Here is a 15110-nt window from a genome sequence, read left to right as displayed (position 1 = left end):
CCTCCTTATTTGCACTTACATTTTGAACGATGTAATAAAAGTGTTGTGACTGAAAATGGATATATATATATATCCTCCTAACCTAAGAGCAAAAGGTAGCCTTTCTTCTACTGTACAAGCCCTACAACAGAAGTAGGCGCTACTCCAATGTCTTAAAGTGGTCCGATGACGCCACAAACCGATTGTTGTTTGATTAAGTACAAACAATTCGGCTTGCTAAGCTTGTTCTTCTTCTACTTCTTTTTCTTTCACTTCATGGACTAGACTTACAGCCTGTTCTGCCTTCACCGAAGCCAATCGCTCTACGGTCTTCCTCCATAGCACTTTCCTATTGGTTTATGATTAATTACTTGTTTAACTAATTTGTCTTGCCGCTTTCTGTCGATACCTACTTATCAATTTCATGCATCCTCGCTCTATTTTCCATTCATAAAATATATATTAAGTTCTTCCTTCTTTTTATTCTTCAGTCGTTTTGGCCAACTAGGAACCATGTCCATTCAACCATCTCTTTTACCGAGCATTAACTGCCGCCCAATTTCTCTTGCATTCACTTCTTTCGTTCTTTTATCTCTTGCCCTACGCTTTCCCTGTCTGCAGTTTCTGCCTGCCCTGGAAACCTTTCTGTATTCGTAGTTTTTCCTTAAAGCGGCTCATGATCTTGGAGGTCTTTAGGAGAAATTCACTCTTCTGGTAGATCATTTTCAACTTCTATTAACCATGCGTCTTAAGTGTTTTATCTTAAATGTGTAATATCGTTTTACATACCTTGTCTTGCCCCTTTCTGTCGATACTTAATTTTCAATTTCATTCATCCTCGCTCTATTTTTCCATTCATAAAATATATATTAAGTTCTTCCCTCTTTTTATTCTTCAGTCGTTTTGGCCAACTAGGAACCATGTCAATTCAACCATCTCTTTTACCGAGCATTAACTGCCGCCCAATTTCTCTTGCATTCACTTCTTTCGTTCTTTTATCTCTTGCCCTACGCTTTCCCTGTCTGCAGTTTCTGCCTGCCCTGGAAACCTTTCTATATTCGTAGTTTTTCATTAAAGCGGCTCATGATCTTGGAGGTCTTTAGGAGAAATTCACTCTTCTGGTAGATCATTTTCAACTTCTATTAACCATGCGTCTTAAGTGTTCTATCTTAAATGTGTAATATCGTTTTAGATACCTTTCTAGGGCTCATTCGCGTCAGCGGCCGTAGAAGGCAATGTGATCTGAGAAGGCAATCTTTTTCCGAATCGGGTCACTTATCTACATGGTTACATATTTCGTGGTTCTGATGCCTCCAATAATCGCTGTTTTTTATGAGACCCAGAATTTTTCTCAAAAATCTTCCTTTATTTGGCCTCAAGTTACTCCATTAGACTTTTCTTGTTCATTTTAAGAGTATCTACCGCATGAGGAGCCTCCGGGCAAATAACAGTATAGTAGTGTCTAATATTGGAGTTTAACGATAGCCAACAACGTTTCCATTCGTCGATGGTATTGGATTCATTAAGTAGGAATCCTGGTCATGATAAGAGTGGGGTGTCTTGATCTTCATCTTTTTCGTTCCACAGGAGATACATCGCTCAGCACTTAAGGTCTATGTTATCAAAAACCTTCTGCTATTCACGTAGTAGAGCACTCTCACACGTGATATCGGGGAGGTGAGATGTGACTCAAGGTCGATTTCAAGCAGATCGTACTGACCCACAGTGCACATTGATTCGCTAAGAATAAAAGTGTGTAGGAGTGGACATTCCCGAAGTCAGCTAGGGCAGATAAATTACATTCAGTTTACAAGCTGATGCACCCACTTTGTTGACAAAAATAACGTACGGAAAAATGGAAAGGACAATTATGGATACATTAAATGATTTTCCTTTAGGAAAGGTAAAGATAACAGAGAGACAATTCTGACGATCAGCTTTATGATTCACGTAAGGTGTAAGATAAATCACGAAACCTTCATCGATGTCATCCTAGGAAACGCATTCGACAGTGTGAAATGGTGCAATATACCTGAAATTCTGAGAAACATAGGTACAAGCTACAGCGACAGAGACGGCTAACAGAATATGCACGGAACAAAAAGCTGTGTGGTCAAGACAGCAGTGCTTAGATTGCAAATAGCATAATTCACGGGTGCCGTCTTTCTCCTCTACAGTTCAAAAGAGAAACAAAATGACAGAAATGAACGAAAAATTCAGAAGGGATTGAAATTCAGAGTATAATGATACCAATCGTCAGAATCTCTGATGAGAATGCTGTCTTCGGACGAACGTAAGCGGTGTAGCAGGAATTAGGTAATCGGTAAAAGCAACAGCAAAGCTGGAGACGACGAAGCAGACGAAGTGAAGGAAGCAAAATTACGAGTGAGGCAACTGGGGTGAATGAAGAAGACCAGAACGAGCAAAGTGGACATCCTTCGCTAAAGGAAATCTGCTAGTGTCAAACACACACCTTAATTTCAAGAACACATTCTGAGAATCTATAGAAATAAGGAACACCAACAGCCGTGCTTTTTATAAAATAATTACGCGACCAGTTTCGTCACTACACTAGTGTCAGCTTAAGGCCCCTATGCAAACTGAATGCTGATATCCAACCCTCCGAGCCTTAGGGCGGGTGCTATATATATTTACTGGTCTCACAGATACTGCACTCCAGCCATCTAACAGCAACTGCGAAAATAAGTGGTTGATACAAATAAGAAATCACTACAACCAGCAACATATTTATCAACTGAACAATTTATTTATCGATACAAATTACAAAATTAAAGCCCATTTTTTTCTGTCTGAAAGTGGAGGCTAGTATCAGGAACCGCTGCAGGGGCCGTGATGCAGATTTCCCGTAGGTACTTAGTGCTACCCATTCGAAGTAGGGTAAGGTCGCAAGTTCATAACTAGTTTTTGGGCGTACGTCTATCTTCAGATGTGTTAAATTGCATAATAAGAAACGTGTGCTGTCAGCTGAAAATATGATTAGCTGCGAAACTAATTTCAAATACACTGCTTATTACTGGTTAATGGTGGAGCCGTTGGGGGAGGTGGTTGCAATCTTCCTCGCAAGCTGACAGAATTCGCATCCTCGCCAAAGAGAGAGACATGTTAGTTCAGTATCAGTTCCGAGAAAGCTACAACATTTTACGAGATACTGTCCACAGGAAATATACCCAGAGCCATTTGTCGCGAAATCACGTGACTATTTTTTCATCGCGCAACTAGTACGAGTTAACGTCATCCCTTCCCGAACCCTAACTCAGGTTCAGGTACGTTCAAGGCAATGTTTCTTTTGTTACAGCCTTTATTTATTTTTATGTGTCTGTGTGTGTATTTAAATGAGAGAGGACCATCTGCTGGTATTCAGTTATTTCTGGATTTGTGAAACGCTCTGCAAAACAGGCTGCCATTTCTCAAATAACGCTTACACTTATCCTCACATCCTACAATAGTCATAGATAGGAGGAAAAGTCTTCGGCAGGTAAGAGTTTATTGTCATCGATTGTCTACTGTTCTCCTCCTTAGTTGCCTTAATTAGACTTGTTTTATGCACAATGTGATTGACGAAGAACAGATGAAACAGCAGTTCTTAAATGGGTGATTGATTTTATACACGGTGTAACTAGCGATAATAATTTCAGATTACGTAGCATACGGTGGCGCTCTCCGTTATTTTTACCTAGAGTTTAATACCATCGACTTCAAATACGGCGAAAATCATTATTATTAGCGACATCTTCAGCTCCTCATTTTCCTAAGAATACTGTCGTCCTTTCCACACGTTTTGCATTTTATCGGACTTGAAGTGGGAATTGTTAAATATTTATACACACTTTAACTTTAGCATTCAACCACACAAACTGTTAAAAACTTGAATACACAGTATTAACGTCCCACAATAATAATTTGTATTCAAGTTTTTAATATGTCTATGTTTCTCCATGAACTGACGGAATATTCAATAAATAACATAAGTATTGTCTTGTAGCTAGAAATCAAGAACAGTTTAAAAGATTAAGTGGAACAGCTGATGTATTTGAGTTTTAAATTCATATCAATCAATGCTCACACAATTTTTATTGGTTTGCTTTACTGATTGCGACTACTTAGTCTACATCTACATCTACATCTACATTGATACTCCGCAAGCCACCCAACGGTGTGTGGCGGAGGGCACTTTACGTGCCACTGTCATTACCTCCCTTTCCTGTTCCAGTCGCGTATGGTTCGCGGGAAGAACGACTGTCTGAAAGCCTCCGTGCGCGCTCTAATCTCTCTAATTTTACATTCGTGATCTCCTCGGGAGGTATAAGTAGGGGGAAGCAATATATTCGATACCTCATCCAGAAACGCACCCTCTCGAAACCTGGCGAGCAAGCTACACCGCGATGCAGAGCGCCTCTCTTGCAGAGTCTGCCACTTGAGTTTCTTAAACATCTCCGTGACGCTATCACGGTTACCAAATAACCCTGTGACGAAACGCGCCGCTCTTCTTTGGATCTTCTCTATTTCCTCCGTCAACCTGATCTGGTACGGATCCCACACTGATGAGAAATACTCAAGTATAGGTCGAACGAGTGTTTTGTAAGTCACCTCCGTTGTTGATGGACTACATTTTCTAAAGACTCTCCCAATGAATCTCAACCTGGTACCCGCCTTACCAACAATTAATTTTATATGATCATTCCACTTCAAATCGTTCCGCACGCATACTCCCAGATATTTTACAGAAGTAACTGCTACCAGTGTTTGTTCCGCTATCATATAATCATACAATAAAGGATCCTTCTTTCTATGTATTGGCAATACATTACATTTGTCTATGTAAAGGGTCAGTTGCCACTGCCTGCACCAAGTGCCTATCCGCTGCAGATCTTCCTGCATTTCGCTGCAATTTTCTAATGCTGCAACTTCTCTGTATACTACAGCATCATCCGCGAAAAGCCGCATTTCAATAGCCCATAATGTTTCTTGGCGGACGGCTGCGTCTGAGTGTGGAAGATGCGAGCATGTGAATAGTCCTACTAGAGAACTCTAGGATATGTCCACTTCTATCAGACTCTGACGCAACCGTTATAGACTACTGATAATACAGTAAAAGTCGAAACGAATATAATCACTGACTGATAGAAACGTTCTAGTGAAAATTAATCAGCTCACGGGCGCTCTCCCGCATATAAAAATAATGAAACGGCTTATTTTTTAAGGAGAATTTCATGTAACCGCTATTCTTCTGGAAATAACAGTTCTACAGTTACATTAATTTCATTTCCTATTTCTATGATCGCTGCTACTTTCGCGGGTCGCTGTCCGAGTCTGAAGCGCTCATTCTAGTTGCAAGCTTTAACGTTGCAAGCCGACGCCATTACTGTCATAGTTATATCCAAATGAAGCATAGGTGTGGGTCATTCATTTCCAGAAGTGTGTTGCTATAACAATTTCATCACGTCGCGATTGCTTAACTATATACAGACGTTCACTTTACCGGTTTCGCAAAGTAGTTGCTATCATCAGTTGTAATTAAACTAAACTAAGCTCCGTCCGAACAGGCCTTGGAAGGCCCAACGGTACCGACCGGCCGCCGTTTCTTATAGATATACAACTATAACAAATACGGTTAACTATTTCGAATACCGTGAAGCCATCTACGATATTTCGAGGAATGTACATCATATCGTCACAGTATTGCCGGTTTCAGTAAGTATATATATGTACGAAGATTTTTTATGAAGTAATCGGTTGGGATTACTTCATAAAAAAGCTTCGTACAGATATATACTTACTGAAACCGGCAATACTGTGACGATATGATGTACATTCCTTGAAACATCTTAGATGGATTCATGATATTCAAAAAAGTTAACTGTATTTATTTTACCTGTATACCTATAGGGAACATTTCGCATATTAATGGAACCTACTTGCAGTATGTGTGGTGTCACCGCCAGACACCACGCTTGCTAGGTGGTAGCTTAAACCGGCCGCGGTCCATTTAGTACATGTCGGACCCGCGTGTCGCCACTGTGTGATCGCAGACCGAGCGCCACCACAAGGCAGGTCTCGAGATACGGAATAGCACTCGCCCCAGTTGTACGACGACTTTGCTAGCGACTACATTGACGAAGCCTTTCTCTCATTTGCCGAGAGACAGTTAGAATAGCCTTCAGCGAAGTCCATGGCTACGACCTAGCAAGGCGCCATTAGCCTTACATAGTTTGATAGTTATCGTATGAAAGGTCTCATCAAGAATGCTGTAAACAACAAGGATAAATAAAAGTTAAGTATTCGAGGAGCTGCATACTTTTCTTATTAGCATTTACTACTTATCCTGTTCCAGAATTCACGCCCGTCAGCGTTAGATAGCGTGCATTTCGGCCGCCTCTATCTACAAGGTGTTGGCACATTTGCCAACACATCAGTATGAATATCTTTTATATACGAGATGGTGAAAACGGACTGTTCCACAGGATACAGAAACAAATATTTTTGGTTAATGTCATAATTACTTGTGAGTATTTTTTAATCCGGTAGAGGGAGTAATCGCTCTCAGCACTCGTGCAATTGCCCATAACATGTGGACGAATCAGACGAATGTAAAAAATGTCCTTCCTGGGCTATTGCTAATCCATTCCACTTACAGCAAGCGCACAATCTGAAGCCAGATGATAATCCACTCATTGTACAATTTTAGCAGGGCCACCAAGAACAGAATCAAATCCACATACATTTCCGCCCTCTCTGCTGTTTACAGCTGAAGCAACGTTCGAGAGTGCTGGGGTTTCCAGCATCCATTTTGAATGAGGTTAATCCACATGCCACGTTTCCTTGCGCTCATCAATTGCATTTCTGAGTCATTGTGTGGGCAGATAACGTTGGTGACTGTTTAATTGGACTATATCTTCTACATAGTCCATTATATAAAGGCGTTACTACAGTCTCCTCGCCAGAGCATTGTCAGAGTTGCTAGATGACGTGCCACTCGCTACAAGACATGTGGTTCCTTCCAGATGGGGAGCCGGCCAAGTTTCAGTCATCCCGTGGGTCGGTTCTGGAACGGACAGTTTGCAGGGAAGTGGACTGGCAGTGATGGTCTTATACCATGGCCTACTCGATTCGCTCCTCTGCACATCTTTGAGTGACATGTGCAGCCTTGTTAACAACTCCTGTTGATTCGGAAGAGGATGTGGTTGCCCGGATAGTAGCAGCAGTAGTACGAATTAAGGACACTCCTGCAGTCTTTGAGCGAGCTAGACAAAACAACGGTGCAACCTCTGTTTACAAGTCAATGGTGGCATTTTTGAACCACTTCTGTAGTTGAAGTAATTGTGTAATGTTAATGTTTTTATCTCTTGTTAATAACGAATTGAAACTTGCCCGTGTTACGTTGTGTCCTCACAGGACAACACGTTAGAACCCATGCAACCTCCATTAATTTGTTAGTATAATTACTTTTCATCCAGAGAAAACTTCCTCTACCGCTTTCAAAAACATTAGAGAAACATATTTGTTTCTCTCTCTCCTCAGTTTAAATAATTTCGTCATGTACATTTAAGCGATTGCGACGTAATAAAATTCTACAGGGGGCTTGGGAATTCCCATTACAAACTTCTGAGTCTTGTAGAGGGGACTGATTACATAATATTCTGATTAGGAACCGGTTTTCGGAAACTCACCGATTCCGTTCTACGACGGATTCAATTTAGATGCAAGTCATACACCTCTGCTTGAGGAACTGAATTTAGGCGTGACGCAGTACAGTTATTAGATAACAAACGATACGAATGGAAAAATAACGAAACATCCACTTATCACTTAAGCACATTTGTTTGTACTAGGTGTTAACTTTACTATAAAAAAAAAGAACCCAACACACCGTACGCAAAGGACAGTACTGATGCATTACAACAGCGGCTCGAAGCACCTTGTGGCACACAGTCTCAATCCCACATGGCGCCTCCTGGATTTCTAATACAACATCAAGAGCTCGTGTCAGCAAGTCTTCCTCCGTCTCTGCAAGAGTCTCGTAAATTGAACTTTGCAAGTGAAGTGACATTAAGTGACCGTCTGACGTAGTACATGTAATCCTCTCTATCCTGATGAATACCAGGACAGGCAACTCTTGGGACTTTTTTCTTTCCCTCAGCAGACGTGGGCGTATTAAACATTTGAATTGAAACCGTCTTAGAACGGAAATGGTACGTCTCCGGACGTGGGTTCCTATTCAAAATACCATATACTCACTTCCCTCTATAAGTTCTAGAAGTTTGTAACAGAATTTCCAAACACCCTGTATACAGACATTCACGAAGATCATATACCGGGTAATCAAAAAGTCAGTATAATTTTGAAAACTGAATAAATCACGGAATAATGTAGATAGAGAGGTACAAATTGACACACATGCTTGGAATGACATGGTGTTTCATTAGAAACAAAAAAATACAAACGTTCAAAAAATGTCCGACAATGGTGCTTCATCTGATCAGAATAGCAATAATTAGCATAACAAAGTAAGGCAAAGCAAAGATGATGTTCTTTACAGGAAACGCTCAATATGTCCACCATCATTCCTAAACAATAGCTGTAATCGAGGAATAATGTTGTGAACAGCACTGTAGAGCATGTCCGGAGTTACGGCGAGGCATTGGCGTCGGATGTTGTCTTTCAGCATCCCTAGAGATGTCGGTTGATCACGATACACTTGCGACTTCAGGTAGCCCCAAAGCCAATAATCGCACGGACTGAGGTCTGGGGACCTGGGAGGCCAAGCATGACGAAAGTGGCGGCTGAGCACACGATCATCACCAAACGACGCGCGCAAGAGATCTTTCACGCGTCTAGCAATATGGGGTGGAGCGCCATCCTGCATAAACATCGTATGTTCCAGCAGGTGTTTATCAGCCAGGCTGGGGCTGATGCGATTCTGCAACATATCGGCGTACCTCTCACCCGTCACGGTAGCAGTTACTGACGTTTTGCTGTCCAGCGCCATCTGTCGGACCTGTCGGACATTTTGTGAACTGTTTTTTTGTTCTAATAAAACCCCATGTCATTCAAAGCATGTGTGTCAATTTTTACTTCTCTATCAACATTATTCCGTGATTTATTCAGTTTTCAAATTTATACTGACTTTTTGATCACTCAGCACTATCAGTTGACGATACGTCAGATAATTAATCATGTCGAGGTTTTGTATCATCGAAGACTCTTGATGACAGGGACACAATAAAAGGAGACACACCGGCCAGTGGACACATATTTGTGTATTTGAATATTTTTCTCTGGACACAGTACACGTGTGGCACTGACAACAAGTCCCTTGCCTGCTTGGTGAATACGAAGGAATACTTCAAGTAGTCTGTCTGATGGAGTCCTTCGTATTTTAAGCCGACAGTTGACGTCATGCATTTTGAAGGGCGTCGCGCATTTACCTTGAGCATCTGCGTGTGTCCGCAGCGGCAGCAGCAGTAGGAGAGGTACTCGGGAGGCAGTGGGGGCGGCGAGTCCTCGGAGAGGCGGCGGTAGTGCGCGCGGAGGCGGCCCATCTCTATGGCGGAGCCCGCGCCGCCCCCGGGGCCCGGCAGCGCCGCGCCGCCCCCGCCACCCCCTCGCCGGTGCCGGAGGCCGCGCAGGCGCAGCCGCCAGGACCAGCGTCGCGTCGCGTAGCGCGCGGGACCCGCCGCCGCCGTCGCCGTCGCCCTGCGCAGCGCCGCCGACACCAGGCCGCCCAGGACGCCGCCCCCCGCCCCCGGCGCCGCCGCCGCCACCGCCACCGCCGCCCCCGGGCCCGCTCGCCGCTGCGGCAACGCTCCCGCGGGCGCCGGACGCCCTTCCGGAGGCGAGTCCGCGCCGTTGGCTGCCGTCCAGCGAATTGTTGCGTCTCGCAGTGGGCAACGGCGTCGCGAACCGCCGAACCACTGGGCTCTGCGGAGCGTCACTTGCAGTCTACGCAAACACTCTCCCCTTAGTGGGCGAAATATAGCTCAGTAACAGCTGGGCTAGATTCACAATATCCTGAGTCCGTTCAAATAGCAAAAAATATGTCTAGAAAGAATCAATCTTCTATGTATGTGACAACACTACTGAACTTTAGCACCTTTAGCAAGAATGGAACTGTGAAATTCGAGGGACGAGCTGCGGATGCACTGGCAATCTACACGTCCACGAGAATCCTGTAATTACAATGAGAAAAACGTACCCCGTACACAGGAGAAACCAGACACACGCAATAACTTCACAGTTGCCGCAGCCACAGTAAATTTCGATGCAACACTAAGGAACACTTAACAAGTAGTAAACACTGCACGATCCATTCACAACGGCTACGCAACAGAAATGTACGATTGTTGAGAGGTTTTTTAGCTGGTGGCAGCAGAAGCCAGACACACGAAGATTTTGAACATTTCAGTTGCCACCCTGTCTGTAACTACTCGTAAAACACTCTGTAGCACTCAATAACTGGCAAAAGCTGCACGGTTCACTGCTGGACTTTTGACATTCCATTCACAACGGAAACCACAGCTGGATCCACTGAAACAACAGCAGGGACGCTGTAGCCTGATAATATCACACCAGTAGACGTCAACTGTAGTCACTGTAGCAATACAACGGGAACTTGTAACATTTCGAAGTTAAAATCGCCGCAGTAGCTAGTAAACACTACACATTGCGTTGGAGCGGCCTTCACATTCCATTGGGCCGAGCAACATTCCGGTAACCAGCAGCTGCACTCGTCGACGTACCTCCTGCCACGTTCTTCAGAACTATAAATTAGAAAATGATATCACAGCAAGAGAGTGAGCCACTCACCGTAGTCTATGTTGAATACTATCGGTAAGCTGCTACATTTCGACCTCGAATCCGCGCCAGGGTACGCAGCACACGGTAGAAACGCCCTCGTGGCATTCCATTTCGCCGCACTGATTGCGGGTTGGGTGTTGACGTATCCACGCGCAACAGGTCACAGTGCGGATTGCGCGCTGCGACGTCTAGTAGCAGACTGCCAGCACGGTGTCTGCGGCCGACGATTCCCACGAGCCGGCTGGCGTCCTTCGAGGAGCCCCGCGACCGGACCGCGCTTGGAATGCAGCTGTACCGACGAGAGCCCAGCGCCTTCTCGTCTCGCGTGCCTGCGTTCGTGCCCACGGCCTCGCCTGCTCCCTCTCTCCTTCTGTCTCTCTCTTTCTCCTCGCGCGCAGCTGACGAGCAGCCCACTGTGGCTCCGAGCGCCTCGTAACAACTGACTGTGGAACGCAGTGACGTGTTCGGGTTACGGGCGCGCAGTGTTGCCAACGCCTGCCGCGCGGGTTACTTTCGGACCGGAGCTGACGTCACGGAGCGCCGCCGCGTAGCGCGGGGATTTCAATGCTCGATGGCACAGCAACTCCTCCGGCGTAGCCAACGTCGCGACAGCACCACCTGTTGCTGGCGCACTCTCTGCTGCGCCTTTCATAAATCAGTTGTAGCAAGGCAGTACGGCTAAAACACGGCTAACGAATAACCCAAATATGTTGGGATGAATCTTCCAGACGCACTATTTCAACTACTGGCAGTGAAAGAAGATGATCGTATAAAATAAGAATACATACTCAAGTTTACCATTTCTACCAGTGAAAATACGGAACACTTGCAAAACGCTGTGAGGAAATGATCAATAATTTCTGAAGTCCTGTGTTAACACAACATTAGGACAACGGAAACATGATAAACGCACTTTGTTTTACAAAACAATAATTAATATATTAAATGAAGTGCAGTTACAAATCCTTCATATTGCTAGAATTTTATCTGCATCTACATCTACATATATACTCCGCTAGCCACGAAACGGTGTGTGGCGGAGGGCACAATTCGCGCCAAAGTCATATTTCCCCCCTCTGTTCCACTCGCGGATCCCGCGAGGGAAAGACAACTGTCTGAACACCTCAGTACGAGCTCTAATTTCCCTTATCTTTGAATGGTGATCATTGCGCGATTTGCAAGTTCGTGGTAGTGACGTATGCTCTACATCCTCGGTGAAGATTGGATTTCTGAATTTGGTGAGCAGCCCCTTCCGTTTAGCGCGTCGTCTATCTACAAGTGTGTACCACTTCAAACTTTCTATGAGATTTGTAACGCTCTCGCGATGGCTAAATGTACCAGTCACGAATCTTGCCGCTCTTCTTTGGACCTTCTCAATCACTTGAATCAGACCCAACTGGCAAGGATCCCATACAGACGAACAATACTCTAAGACTGGACGAACTAACGTATTGTAAGCTATTTCCTTTGTTGAAGGACTGCATCGCTTCAGGATTCTACCAATAAACCGCAATCTAGAGTTCGCCTTACCCGTTACTTGTGTAATCTGATCATTCCATTTGAGATCATTTCGAATAGTCACACCCAGATACTTGACTGATGTTAGCGCTTCCACAGACTGATCATTTATTTTGTACTCACGCATTAATGGGGAGTTTCGCCTTGTCATACGCAGTAGGTTACACTTACTAATATTGAGAGATAACTGCCAGTCATTACACCACGCATTTCTATTCTGCAAATGCTCATTGATTTGTTCAAAACTTTCGTGTGATACTACTTTCCTGTAGACTACAGCATCATCGGTAAACAGTCTAATGCCTCTGTCAATACCATTAACTAGATCGTTTATGTAAATCGTAAAAAGCAAAGGACCTATTACGCTGCCCTGGGGCACACCTGAAGTTACTCTTCTTTCTGTTGAAGTTACGCCGTTCAGGACAACATACTGCTCCCTGTCTGTTAGAAAACTTTCTATCCAACCGCATATGTCATTGGATAGACCGTAAGCGCGCGCTTTTTGTGTTTGTATTAGTCCATTAACTTTCGGGCATGCAGCCGCACAAATAAAATTTCTTCCACTGATATTTCGGCCGCGTATCGTCCGGTCATCCTCAGAGTGAGTCGCACGACTGCACGCCCGAAATTTGATGGGCTATTCATTACGCAGCTGCTGACTGAATTTGGTCACAAAACTGCCTTTTGCATGACAATGTACCGTTCAAGCCTATACATGAAATGTTTAGGTTACACTTTAGAATCACTGCATTGGAAATTATGCCATCTAAAACGTTTCTTTTATCACATGACCAGTAATGATTCATTTCTGAAAGCAAATGCTCAATTCCTACGTTCGACCCCAGGATTTACAGAGCGAGTTCTACAATACTAGGCAGGACTCTTACTTTATGTATTTTTGTTTCAATACCTTAAATATTTCAAACCATCTATTGCGCACTTCTTCCTTGGAATCGTACCAGGAACTTAATTTTTAAACAACAACCGTTTTGACAACACAATATTCATCAAACAGGTCTGCACTATTGACTTCTACACTTCTTAGTTTCTGCATCAAAGGTATACTTGATTCTGTATCACTCCAGTGTAGCTCATTTTTCACGATGATCCAACAAAGTTACCTTTAATCTGAAAACTGCAACCCCCCCTTAATCAAATATTTAAGTGCTGTATTATCAAACGAATGAACACAGAGATAAAACCTACCGTGAGCAGCTTGATCACCGTCATACAATTGCTTCAACATATATATGAAGATACACTACTCTTCATTAAAATTTCTACTCCAAGAAGAAATGCAGATGATAAACGGGTTTTCATAGGACAATTATATTATATTAGAATTGACATGTGATTACATTTTCAGGCAATTTGGTTGCTTAGATCCTGAGAAATCAGTACCCAGAACAACCACCTCTGCCCGTAATAACGGCCTTGATACACCTGGACATTGAGTCAAACAGACCTTGGATGGCGTGTACAGGTACAGCTGCCCATGCAGCTTCAATACGAAACCACAGTTCTTCAAGAGTAGTAACTGGTGTATTGTGACGTGCCAGTTGCTCGGCCACCATTGACCAGACGTTTTCAATTGGTGAGAGATCTGGAGAATGTGCTGGCCAGGGCAGCAGTCGAACATTTTCTGTATCCAGAAATGCCCGTACAGAACCTCCAACATGCGGTCGTGCATTATCCTGCTGAAATGTAGGGTTTCGCAAGGATCGAATGAAGTGTACAGCCACGGGTCGTAACACATCTGAAATGTAACGTCCACTGTTCAAAGAGCCGTCAATGCGGACAACAGGTGACCGAGACGTGTAACCAGTGGCATCCCATACCATCAAGCCGGATGATACGGCAGTATGGCGATGACGAATGTGCGTTCACCGCGATGTCGCTAAACACGGATGCGACCATCATGATGCTGTAAACAGAACCTGGATTCATCCGAAAAAGTGACGTTTTGCCATTCGTGCACCCAGGTTCGTCGCTGAGTGCACCATCGCAGGAGCTCCTGTCTGTGACGCAGCGTCAGGGGTAACCACAGCCATGGTCTCCGGGCTGATAGTCCATGCTGCTGCAAACGTCGTCGAACTTTTCGTGCAGATGGTTGTTGTCTTGCAAACGTCCCCATCTGTTGACTCCGGGATCGAGACGTGGCTGCACGATCCGTTGCAGCCATGCCGACAAGATGCCTGTCATCTCGACTGCTAGTGATACGAGGCCGTTGGGATCGAGCAGGGCGTTCCGTACCCTCCTGAACCCACCGATTCCATATTCTGCTAAAAGTCATTGGATCTCGACCAACACGAGCAGCAATGTCGCGATACGATAAACCGCAATCGCGATAGGCTACAATCCGACCTTTTTATCGAAGTCGGAAACATGATGGTACGCATTTCTCCTTCTTACACGAGGCATCACATCAACGTTTCACCAGGCAACGCCGGTCAACTGCTGTTTGTGTATGAGAAATCGGTTGGAAACTTTCCTCATGTTAGCACGTTGTAGGTGTCGCCACCGACGCCAACCTTGTGTGACTGCTCTGAAAAGCTAATCATTTGCATATCACAGAATCGTCTTCCTGTCGGTTAAATTCCGTGTCTGTAGCACGTTATCTTCGTAATGTAGCAATTTTAATGGCCAGAAGTGTATTTGTATTAGTTCATTAAATTTAGGGCATGCAGCTGCACAAATAAAATTTCTTCCACTGATATTTCGGTCGCGTATCGTTCGATCAACCTCAGAATGAGTCGCACGACTGCATGCCCGAAATTTGATAGACTATTCATTACGCC

General features: G+C 44.2%; 1 protein-coding gene across 1 annotated transcript in view; it reads right to left on the bottom strand.

The window, feature by feature from the left end:
• Nucleotides 1-9550, bottom strand: part of LOC126462756 (EGFR adapter protein-like) — an 814276-nt gene extending 804726 nt beyond the window's left edge. The window contains exon 1 of the mRNA XM_050096097.1: nt 9426-9550. The gene's annotated coding sequence lies outside the window, so the exon portion shown is untranslated. The remainder of the gene's footprint in view (nt 1-9425) is intronic.
• Nucleotides 9551-15110: the final 5560 nt, after the last annotated feature.

This window comes from Schistocerca serialis, chromosome 1 (assembly GCF_023864345.2).
Source record: "Schistocerca serialis cubense isolate TAMUIC-IGC-003099 chromosome 1, iqSchSeri2.2, whole genome shotgun sequence".
In the NCBI taxonomy this organism is placed as follows: Eukaryota; Metazoa; Arthropoda; class Insecta; order Orthoptera; family Acrididae; genus Schistocerca; species Schistocerca serialis.
This window is presented reverse-complemented; position numbering and strand designations above follow the sequence as displayed.